This window comes from Pithys albifrons, chromosome 31, assembly GCF_047495875.1.
Source record: "Pithys albifrons albifrons isolate INPA30051 chromosome 31, PitAlb_v1, whole genome shotgun sequence".
In the NCBI taxonomy this organism is placed as follows: domain Eukaryota; kingdom Metazoa; phylum Chordata; class Aves; order Passeriformes; family Thamnophilidae; genus Pithys; species Pithys albifrons.
The window spans coordinates 1,512,712-1,523,594 of NC_092488.1; the positions used below are offsets into that span (position 1 = coordinate 1,512,712).

Sequence of the window (10,883 nt, forward strand, 5' to 3'; positions counted from 1 at the left end):
ACTGTGTCAGTTTTCTCCTGTAACTGGAATCTGGGGACACTTTCTCAGTCCTGTCCCTCAGTGGGCCCCATTAGGACTACAGGATGGTTCAGTGTTTCAATCTCACTTTGACTTCTTGAGAAGTTGTTTAAACTTACTCATATGGACTGAGTCTGATGTAAACAACATCAACCCCCCAGGTGGTCATGAAATGCCCTGGGCTGTTGCTGTGCTGCTGAGCTGGGCCGGGCTCCTGGCACACAGGGAGCTCCTGGCAAGCGGGCAGTGCTGCAGAGAGACAGCTCTGCCCAGGAGCAGCTCCTGGGCACAGCCCAGCAGGGTGTCTCAGGGACATGAGCAGGGTAGACACAGAGCTTAAAGAGGCTCAGCATTGGAAGGGTGACTGAGAGCTCTTGGAGGAGAAATCTTTGCAGTGCTGGACACGGTGAGTCTGTGGGTGCAGGACAATGCAGGGACATTTCTTAGAGGCATCTCCTAAAGTTGGCACAGCCCCAGCTGATGGGATATGTCAGGAGAGGACTGTTGGGGGGCACTTTGGAATAATCGTGGAGCCTGGGGATGCAGCCAGGGGTGGCCAGAGCTGTGGTGCAGAGCAGGGTCCTGCAGCCCAGGGTGCTGTGCTGGGGCAGGGACTCTGCTGCCTGCCAGGGTCAGCTCTCAGCCAGCCCGGGGAGCTGCTCACAGGCCTGGGGGTGAGGGGCTATGGTGACAGAGAAACCCCTGGCAGGTGAGGGCAGGTTTCAAAGCTGTTCACAGCTGCAGATCACTAAAGGGGTTCATACAGGGAAGTTTAAATGAAGTACTGGAAGTCTGTGGCTCTGTGTTCTTTCTGTCCTGTTTCCTCTATCTTTTACTCTAAAGTTTCTGTGTGGGCAGTGGGACAGAAATTATTTTCTCAGTTCAGGAGAAAGCTCTGAATCTCCAAACATTTTACTTTAAGGGAATCTCTGCAACCACCACATTGTGCCTTAAACATATCATCAGTGTCGCTTTTCCAGCTCCAGGCAGCAGAGCTGTGGGCAGGGAGTGAGAGGGAGTTGCTGCTGAAATGCCGTGGCAGGGCAGTTAGGGCAGCTCTGGGCCATTCCCTGCACTGCAGATTTCTTCCCAGACCAAGTCCCTGAACTCACCCACAACCCAGAAGGGCTATTCCCTCCAAGGCCATGGGGTCAGTGGCATCTCCTTGGCAGATGGAGCCCTAATGAGGGCAAAATCCCTTCGCCCATCTCTTTATCATTGTAGGGTCCCCAGATGACTGTGGGGCAATTTCTCCATTTCTCCTCCTCTTCATGCTGCCTTTGTTCCCAGCTCAGGTGGGAGCTCCAGGCAATGGGTCTACAGGACTCTCCATTGAGGATGTAACATCTTTAGGATATTCAGCTCTTTCCCTGGATGATCCTGCTGTGCTCCAGGCTGCCTTCCTGAAGGGCACAGCTGTGCCATTGCAGCTCTGTGTTCCCCACAGCCCCTCAGCACCGAGGCCATGGCAGTGGGGCTGCAAGGTGTGTGCAGGCAGCTGCAATGAGCCCTGTGTGCCCCTGGCTGGGAGGGGAGAGCTGAGATCTGCCTTGGGTAGGATGAGACAGGATGAGGAGTTTGGAGATGTGCACTTGCAAACTGAAGTCACCAGCTCTCAGCAGTGTGCAGCTTCTCCTCATGAGAACACTTGAGTGCCTTTGCCCTGCAGGTCAAAGAGGTGACAGCCTTGGGCAGCTGAGAGCAGGGCTGATGGACACACTGTCCTAGTTCAGCAGGAGGGACCAGTTAACACTGTGTGGGGGTGATCAAAGCTGTGTATTCTACCTCCTCCACTCATTCCCCAAGGGCAGTGGACCATTAGCAGCAGCTGCCCAAGTCATTATCACCTTCACACCCAGCCTGAGGAGGTGTGGCTGCTAATGGGCCATCAATATCCCCTGACTCCCAGAGTTAATCACCCATTGTGTGAGTCCCTGCCCTGGGAAGGGACTGGGTGCTCCCTGAGGGTACATAAGTGGTGGCTAAGAAGACCTCGAAAAACTTCTCATCGGATTCAGAGGAGCAGCAGGACCTTGATAGGAGAAGATCACCACTCTCTACCAGACCACAGCCCTCGCCTGCACCAACAGGTTTTTCATTTCCTTTTGCTTTGGACTTGGGGGAACCACGTGGGTCTCAGCACAAGGGCAAACAAACTGCTTTGGACTTGTGCCCCAGGACACTGGGTTATACTGCTGGGTTTTTGTGAGTTGCAAGAAATTTCCCTTTGTGTCAGTGTATTTATTGTAATATTATTATTAAATTTTAGCTCTGACTTATAATCTCTCTCATGATGAGTCCATTTCCCCTGCTGGTTCGTCTTTAAACCAGCACACACACCCATGCTGCAGGAATGGAGAGTCTCTTTGACTCACAGGACCTGCCAGGTTTCTCTTTGACAGGAGTATAATTGTCAAGGATTTGTGCCTCAAAAACTCCACTCCCTGTGGTGGAGCAACTGGAAGCAAAAAAAGCTATACCCCCACAGCTCTGCTGTGTAGTCATTCAAACTGTGAGTGACAAGGCTGAGAAGCTGTTTAGTGCCATGAATGAGTTTAAACAAACATCAATCCCAGTTCCTATTTGTCTACTATTGTAGGGCACAACTGATTCCTGCAGAAAATCAGCAGAACTCCTACTTCCTCAGAGCTTTCTGAGCCAGGCCTCACCAGAAGTCCTAAAATGACCAGCCAAAAAATTCTTGTGAATGAGAAGAGGAGATTTCAAGGGATTATATGAGGACAAGAGTAGGTATTTTTCAGAGACATCTACAGTAACTTGTTACCGCTTTTTCTTCTTGGAGAGATGCTAATACCCAGGGGAAGCTCATGACTAACAGCAGCTCCATCAGCCACTTCCTCCTCCTGCCACTGGCAGACACGCAGCAGCTGCAGCTCCTGCTCTTGTGGCTCTTCCTGGGCATCTCCCTGGCTGCCCTCCTGGGCAACGGCCTCATCATCAGCGCCGTAGCCTCTGACCACCACCTGCACACCCCCATGCACTTCTTCCTGCTCAACCTGTCCCTCATAGACCTGGGCTGCATCTGCACCACTGTCCCCAAAGCCGTGCACAACTCCCTCTGGGACACGAGGGCCATTTCATACTAGGGATGTGCTGCACAGGTCTTTCTGCTTTTCTTCTTCCTTGGAACCGAATATTTTCTCCTCACCATCATGTGCTACGACCGCTACGTTGCCATCTGCAAACCCCTGCACTACGGGACCCTCCTGGGCAGCAGAGCTTGTGCCCACATGGCAGCAGCTGCCTGGGCCAGTGGCTTTCTCTACTCTCTGCTGCACACAGACAATACATTTTCCCTGCCCCTGTGCCAGGGCAATGCCCTGGGCCAGTTCTTCTGTGAAATCCCCCACACCCTCAAGCTCTCCTGCTCACACTCCTACCTCAGGGAACTTGGGCTCCCTGTGATTAGTGGTTTTCTATTTGTGGGATGTTTCATTTTCATAGTTTTCTCCTATGTGCAGATCTTCAGGGCTGTGCTGAGGATCCCCTCTGAGCAGGGACAGCACAAAGCCTATTCCATGTGCCTCCCTCACCTGGCTGTGGTCTCCTTGTTTCTCAGCACTGTCATGTTTGCCTACCTAAAGCCTTCCTCAATCTCCTCCCAATCCCTGGATCTGGCCCTTGTCAGTTCTGTACTTGGTGGTGCCTCCAGTGCTGAACCCCCTCATCTACAGTCTGAGGAATCAGGAGCTCAAGGATGGCCTGCGGAAAAAAATGACTGGATGGTTTTAGAAGCAATAAAACTGTGTGTGTCCTCCTCCATAGCATATTGTGCAACTCATTAAAGGCCCACTCTGCCATCTGAACTTTTTCTTTGTGGTTTTGTCTATGTGCTTTGCTTTTTTGTTTTGATGAAGATGAAACTTATTTACCTCATGTCTAATTCCCAGTTTATGTCTTAAATTTTACCCACGGACTATGTAAATGAGGAATTGTCTGTGCACTTTAGCAAAATAAATGATCCTGCAGCATCTGGTTTTTCAGAAATCCTTTCTTTGAAAGCTCATGTAAATATGGAAGGGCAGAGCCTCTGTGCAGAGGGGACAGAAACAAAGTCCTGGCCCAGCTGCTCTGCCAGGGAGCACCAGTACTTGGTCTCTTCCGAGCTGCTCTTTCCACTTCCCCACTCTCCATCTGTGCCCTTGTGTTCGCCCTCAGCTCTCTGGCTGCTTGGTGTGTGTCCTGCTGTGTGTCCGTGCTGTGACCACAGCAGGTGTGCCAAAGTTTCTGTTCTTTGAAAGTTGACAGAAGTGGCTGGAATCGTTAGACAGATTATTGATGTGTTTCAGAATTTCATGGCTGTGTTATGGAAGTCAGTGGTGAATGATAGTGAATCTTGGATCTGAGAATCTGAACATTAATAATTGAATGGACAAAGCTGCAGCTGAAATGTTACATAAGAATTAACATCTAATGGACAGCCCAAAGGTCAATGTCCACATTACAACAGGGACTGCAGAACCCACTGAAAACATATCAAAACCCACCTCAGGAGGTGTGAAGGTGACTCTGTGGCAACCACTTGGTGACAAAACAGCAAAGCCATTGCAGAGTGACAAGACCTCAGCTGCTGATATTTCCATTGGTGCAGACTGTTGTGTGCAGGATGGGCAGTTTGGATCGTAAGGGTGCCCAGGGATTTCTTTGTTCAGGTCCTTCTGCTGAGGTACCAGCTCGAGCTACCAGGTATTGTGATAGATCTGAATCAATAAACACATCAGATGGAGATGACAGCTTGGTATCAAAATTTTTTTTAACAATTTGGTATCCCAGGTGGGATACAGGAGAAATTTTTCCCTGTGAGGGTGATGAGACCTTGGCAAAGGTTGCCCAGAGAAGCTGTGCCTGTCCTCTCCCCATCAGTGTTCAAGGCCAGGTTGGACAGGGCTTTGAGCAATCTTATCTAGTGGAAGGTGTCCCTGTTTACAGCAGGAAAATTGGAACTGGATGACCTTTAAGGTCCCTTCCAATGCAGGCCATTCTATGATTCTATCACATGACACCACTTTTCCTTTCCAGCCTCTTCTGAGCTCCAGACATCCTATTTGCCATCCATGGGACTTTTCCCCCTGGAGTTGTGGAGTCAGGAAGGACTGAGTGGTGAGTGTTAAATCTGCAAACAGGTTCAAGTCCTGCCTTCTATAAGTTTGAGTCTGGTGGTTTTGGAAAAGATGGGAACTGTACCTGGTTTAAAGAAGGGGTCACTGTCAGGGTTTAACTCCTGCAGCCTCCCAGCCCCTCCCAGCCACTCGCTCACTCCCCACCAGTGGGATCAGGGAGGGAATCAGAAAGGTAAAAGTGAGAAAACTTGCAGGTTGAGATACAATGAGTTTAATAGGGAAAGCAAAAGCCACACATGCAATCAAAGCCAAGCATGGATTTTATTCACCCCTTTCCCATGGGCAGGCAAGTTTTCAACCACCTCCAGGAGAACAGGGGCCCATCACGTGTAATGGACACTTGGGAAGACATGCCATCAATCCAATCATTCCCCCTTCCTTTTTCTTCCCCCCACTTTATATACTGGGCATGATATCTCATAGTCTGGAATATTCCCTGTGTCACTTTGGGTCACCTGTCCTGGCTATGCCTCCTCCCAACTTCCCACATACCCCCAGCCCCCTCTCCATTGTGACCACAGGAAAAGCAGGAAAGGCCTTGGCTCTGTGCAAGCTCAGCAATAACCAAAACATCTCTGTATTATCAACTCTGTGTTCAGGGTTCAACACAGGTCTACAGAAGCCCCTGTGAAGACAATTAACTATACCCCAGGCCACGATGCTCAATCCACCATCACCATGGCCCCTTGTGTTCATTTCCTTGCACACAACCCCAGGAACTGGACCTTGTGATGGTTGCCATGGAGCCAGCTCTGGCAACAGGTCCCAGTGCACGTGGCCATGGCAACACTCCCCAGCAACGACCCCAGTGCAGGTGACCATGACAATCCACCATCACAGCAGGTCAAATATTATTTGCCATCAACCTGACCTTGGCAAACTGTCTCATGCAGGTTGTTGTGCCACTGAACAGTAGCAACAGGCCTTTATGATGGTTGCCATGGCAACCTTCTTATCCCTGCAGCCTGTCGGTGGTTGTCTTGGCACCCAACTCCAGCAGTGTGTCAGTGCAAGTGTCCATGACATCAGTCCCTAGCAATGGGTTTTCATGGGAATTGCCGTGACAGGCAACCCAGGTATCTTGTCCCATTGATGGTTGCCATGGAAATGGTCCCTAGCAATGAATCTTTATGTCTGGCTGACATAGCACCTGACCCTGGCAATGGGTTTTGCCGATGGTTGCCATGGCAGCTGACCAGACAATGTATCCCAGTTCAGGTTGTCCTGGCACAAGCCCATAGCAACAGGTCCCCTGTGACTCTTTGCAGTGACACCAGCCCTCAGCAACAGGCCCTAGTGCAGATGTCCATGGCCATCAACCCTCATAACTGCTCTGAGTGCTGGTTGTCATGGCACCATGGCACTGGTCCTTACCATTGTTGCTATGGTAAGAAGCCCTAGAAATGAGGCCTTTCTACAGTTACCATGGCACTGGGCCAAGGCAACAGGTCTCAATGCAAGTTGTCATGGCAACCAACTCTAACAACGGCCCCTATGATCATTACAATGACACCTGATGATAATCCACCATCACAACTGGTCAAGTGCAGGTCTGCAGTCACCTTCCCAGCAGTCCTCACAGACTCATTGGAGGAGACAATTGGAGGCCATGATTGGACCTCTCATCATCACAGTGTGCAAAGAAGAAAGCAAAGTACCTTCAAAAATCCTGAGTACATTAAAGCATTAATGAGCCCCAAGGATTGTTGACTAAGCCTCTCAAGGGACTAATTAAAGCAGATCATTGTAGACTCTGATTTAACAAACTTTTCAAAGACTCGGTGTAAAAAAGAAGTACCTGAATAAACTTTGAACCCCACTGAGTGTTGTTACTAAGAATCTCAAGGGAGTCGTTACAGCAGATAATTGAAGGCCATGACTGTACAAACCTCTCAGACACTCCAAGTCAAAGCCAAAACTCAAAGTACTTGGAAAATCTTGAAGAACCTTTAAGATTTAAGGAACCTAGCAAGGGCCATTCTTGACAAAGCCTCCCCAGGGACTGGTCCCAGCAGATCCTTGGAGGCCACCATTGCAGGGAGGCAAAGGCTCTGGGCAGCAGCTCAGGTGCTGAGCAAAGCCTGGCTTGGCTGGAGGCAGCAGAAAGGCCCAGCCCTGACCCCCAGCCCCAGGGAAGGCACATCCTGTCCCTCACGCCTTGCTCAGAGCTCTAGAGGGGCACTGGCATGGGGGGTGATGCTGAGGGAAGGACAAGGGGGTGAGAGTGCCCAGCCTTCCTGGGGCTGTGCCAGGAGGCCACGAGGCCCCAGAGCCTCAGCACAACAGGTCTGCTCACAGCCCTTGGTGGCACAGACGATGCTGTGCCCGAGGGGACAAAGACTTGGGATCTCTTGCACTTCTGGCCCAGTCACTTGGTGTCCCTCTGTGAATGAACAAACCACCTCTGAGAGGTGCTGGGAATGGTCATTTGGAGGGGCTGGTCTGTGATGAGTGTCCTGGAGCACCTTGAGCAGGTGTCCAGAAAACAAGGCCAGTCTGGGCCAGTCTCACTGCAAGGCTTTTCCCACTTGTCCCCTGATAAACTCACCTCAGTCTCTAATACAGACAACTCCTGGCATCCCCCTGTAACTCCAGAGATCCAGAGGGTTCTGCACTCCTGTGCCTTGATGCCATCAGTGTGCACTGTGCACCAGTGTCTACTAAAGCTTTACATCTCTGTGGATCTGCTGTGCCAGGCCATTGAATCCACACAGTGCAGTGTGCCTGGTCATCCCTTTCCTCCTCCTGGCCAAAGGGAGGGACCCACTATTCCTGTTCGTGGCCAGAGTATTCCCTCTCTGATCTCTATGATGCCAGACCAGAAGTCCCTTCACCAGAATCAAAGGAGGTGATTTTGGTCCTTTTACATCTGGGAGATCCCTGATTGTCTTTTTGTGTCCCTACAGTAACTACATGGACATCCTTCTTGGGTGACCCCTTCTCACCAGCTCTCTTCCCTCTCAGTTCACCTCCAAGGGCTCCCAGCTCAAAGGTGGGTTCACCTTCCCACTTCCTCATGTCTCCCCCTGGTCACACAGAAAGAACCAGAGTTCACCACAAGGCCTGTGCTTGGGGCTCCTTTTCCCTCTGGCTGGGCCAGGAGAGGACTGATCTCCTGGGCTGCCCCTGAGAGCTAGACTGCTGGCCCATGAGGGTGAGGAGGTGCCCAGAGTTCATCCTACATTTCAGATGCAGGAGCATAGCACCTCTACAGCTGGTGTATCCATCTGGGGGAATACGATTCTGCCAGGCAGTTGGAATATGATGCAGGAGCCCTTTGAACCATCTTCCTGTACATGGCCATTGTTCAAGGGACATCCTCTGGATCTTCAGGGACATTATGACTTCTTAGATTACTAGAAACAATTTCCAGCACTGCTAATTCTGTCAAGTACTGGATACCTTCATGTGCAGTGCTCCACTTTCTTTGGGATTTCACAAGATATCCCTTAAATGGATCTCTTGCCCTCATGCTTGAGAAGAGCTGTCTCCAGAGACTGCAAATTTCTCCTTTTTTTCCAATTCCTCTTTCAATTTTCCAACCTCTAACAAGGGATCCCAGCTGTTGGGCTTCATGGCCTTCCAACTGCTCACTGTTATCCCCATTATCCCAGCATCTAAGCAGCCAGGTAGGAATCTGCTCACCAGGCTGGAGCTGGAATCTAAATTGATGTCAATGGTTTGGAATAGCCCTTTGGTTGGTTTGAGTCAGCTGTCCTGGTTCTGTTCTTCCCAAAGGAATATTACAGTGCTGATGCTGTGCCAGCCCTGCTAAGCAGCAGCCAGAACACTGGTACGTTCTCAAAACCTTTCTAGTTCCCAATGCAAAGCACAGCACTGAGAGAGCTGCTGTGGGGAAATGAACTCCAGCTCAGGCAGAGCAAAAAGAGGTTTCATGAGTTTCTGCAGTGTCACAGGGGGTTTTGGATCCATAAGGACCTGTAGTATCTCACTGGGGCCCTGATTGCATGAAAGTCTGCACTTCAAAAACAGCTCTTTGATTCCATCAGGTTCCAAAGTGTCCCATGGCTCCTTTGATTCCACGAGATTCCACAGTATTCCATGGCTCCTTTTGTTCCTAGAGAGTTTGCAGTGTCAAAAGTGGCCCCTTGATTCCATGAGGGTCCTCAGTGTCACAGTGGCCCCATTGATGCCATGAAATTCCAAAGCATCCCAGGGTTCCTTTGGCTCCATAAGGCCCTGCAATGTCACAATGGCCCCTTGATTCCATCAGGTTCCATTGTGTCCCAGGGTTCCTTTGGCTCTACTGGGCTCTGCATTGTGACAATGGCCCTGTGATTCCATGAGGTTCCTCAGTGTCCAAGGCTCCCTTTTTACCTTGAGATTCTGCAGTGTCCAGGAGTCCTTTTGGTTCCAGGAGGCTCTGCACTGTTGAAGGGCTTAAAATTAGATATGAGGCAGGAGGGGCACGATAACAGGTTTTTCCCTGGAAAACTGTGGGATAATAGGAAAAGGTTAGAGGACAGGGGTAACTTTGAGGGCCCTCTGTGGTGACTCTGAGATGGACCAGCCACACTGGGGCACACCTGATGTCTGACAGAGATGGGACAGGCACTTCTGGGATAGTAGAAGCCAACAGGGAAACATCAGAGAAAGTCCCTCAGAGCCAAAGGAGGCTTAAGAGGGAACAGCTGCATCAAGCACAAGCAGCCAACCTTGTTCAGGTGGAAGCAAGGAATAGCCAGGAGATGGAAGTGGGGTCAGGATGCTTGGAATGAGTACAGAGAGGTGGTCAGGATATGTAGAAAGGAGACAAGGAAGGCCAAGACTTATCTGGAAGTGTGGCCAAGGATGTCAAGCAGAACAGGGAAGGTTTCTTCAAAAATATTAATAGCAAAAGGGAAACGAAGGAGCCTGTTGGCCCATTTCTAACTGGAGAAGGGACCTGGGAAACAGAGGATGCAGAGAAGGCAGTTACTGAACACTGTCTTTGCATCAGTCTGCACTGACAAGACCAGCCTTAAGGAATCTCTGACCCAGGACACAGACATACAGGAATGTTGGAAGGAAGATCTTCCCTTGGTCACTGAGGACTGGGTCAGAGAACAAGGACTGGATCCAAGAACACTTAAACAAAGTAGTTCTGATTCATCTGATTGGTTTTTGCAATGAAACAAGTACCTGGATGGTTGAGTGGATATTACCAAGGTTCCTCTTTCACAACGTGGGAACTCATGGTGCCTCAGGGCCCCTCTGACACTTCATGACCTCATGTCACCAAGGGGACACTGGGACACTGTGACACTGTGAGGTCTCTTGGCTACCAGTGTATGCTGATATTTCTTTGTATGTAGTGAAAGGCAAAGAGGAGTAGCCTGAGAGCGTTCATTGAAAAAATCACCATCTTTATCTGAATATGCCCCTTCTAACAGAACTACTGTGTGTGCCCTCTGCCCTCTGGGGCACTTGCATCCTTTCAGAGATGTCCATCATTCTGATGGCAAACACCACAGGGCAGAAGCTCACCTGGAGTGGGGAGTTGTTCTGGTTTAAAGGCGAACCAGCAGGGGAAACGACCTCACCACAAGAGAGATTATAAATCAGAGCTAAAATTCAATAATAATAATATTACAATAAATACACTGACACAAAGGGAAATTGCTTTCAACTCACAAAACCCAGCAGTATAACCCAGTGTCCTGGGGCACAAACCCACAGGGGTTTGTTTGCCCTTGTGCTGAGGCCCCTGTGGTTCCCCCAAGC

At 50.1% G+C, this 10,883-nt stretch overlaps 1 pseudogene; it reads left to right on the forward strand.

The window, feature by feature from the left end:
• The first annotated feature begins 2,846 nt into the window (after positions 1–2,846).
• LOC139684119 (olfactory receptor 14A16-like) lies at positions 2,847–3,824 on the forward strand (annotated as a pseudogene).
• Positions 3,825–10,883: the final 7,059 nt, after the last annotated feature.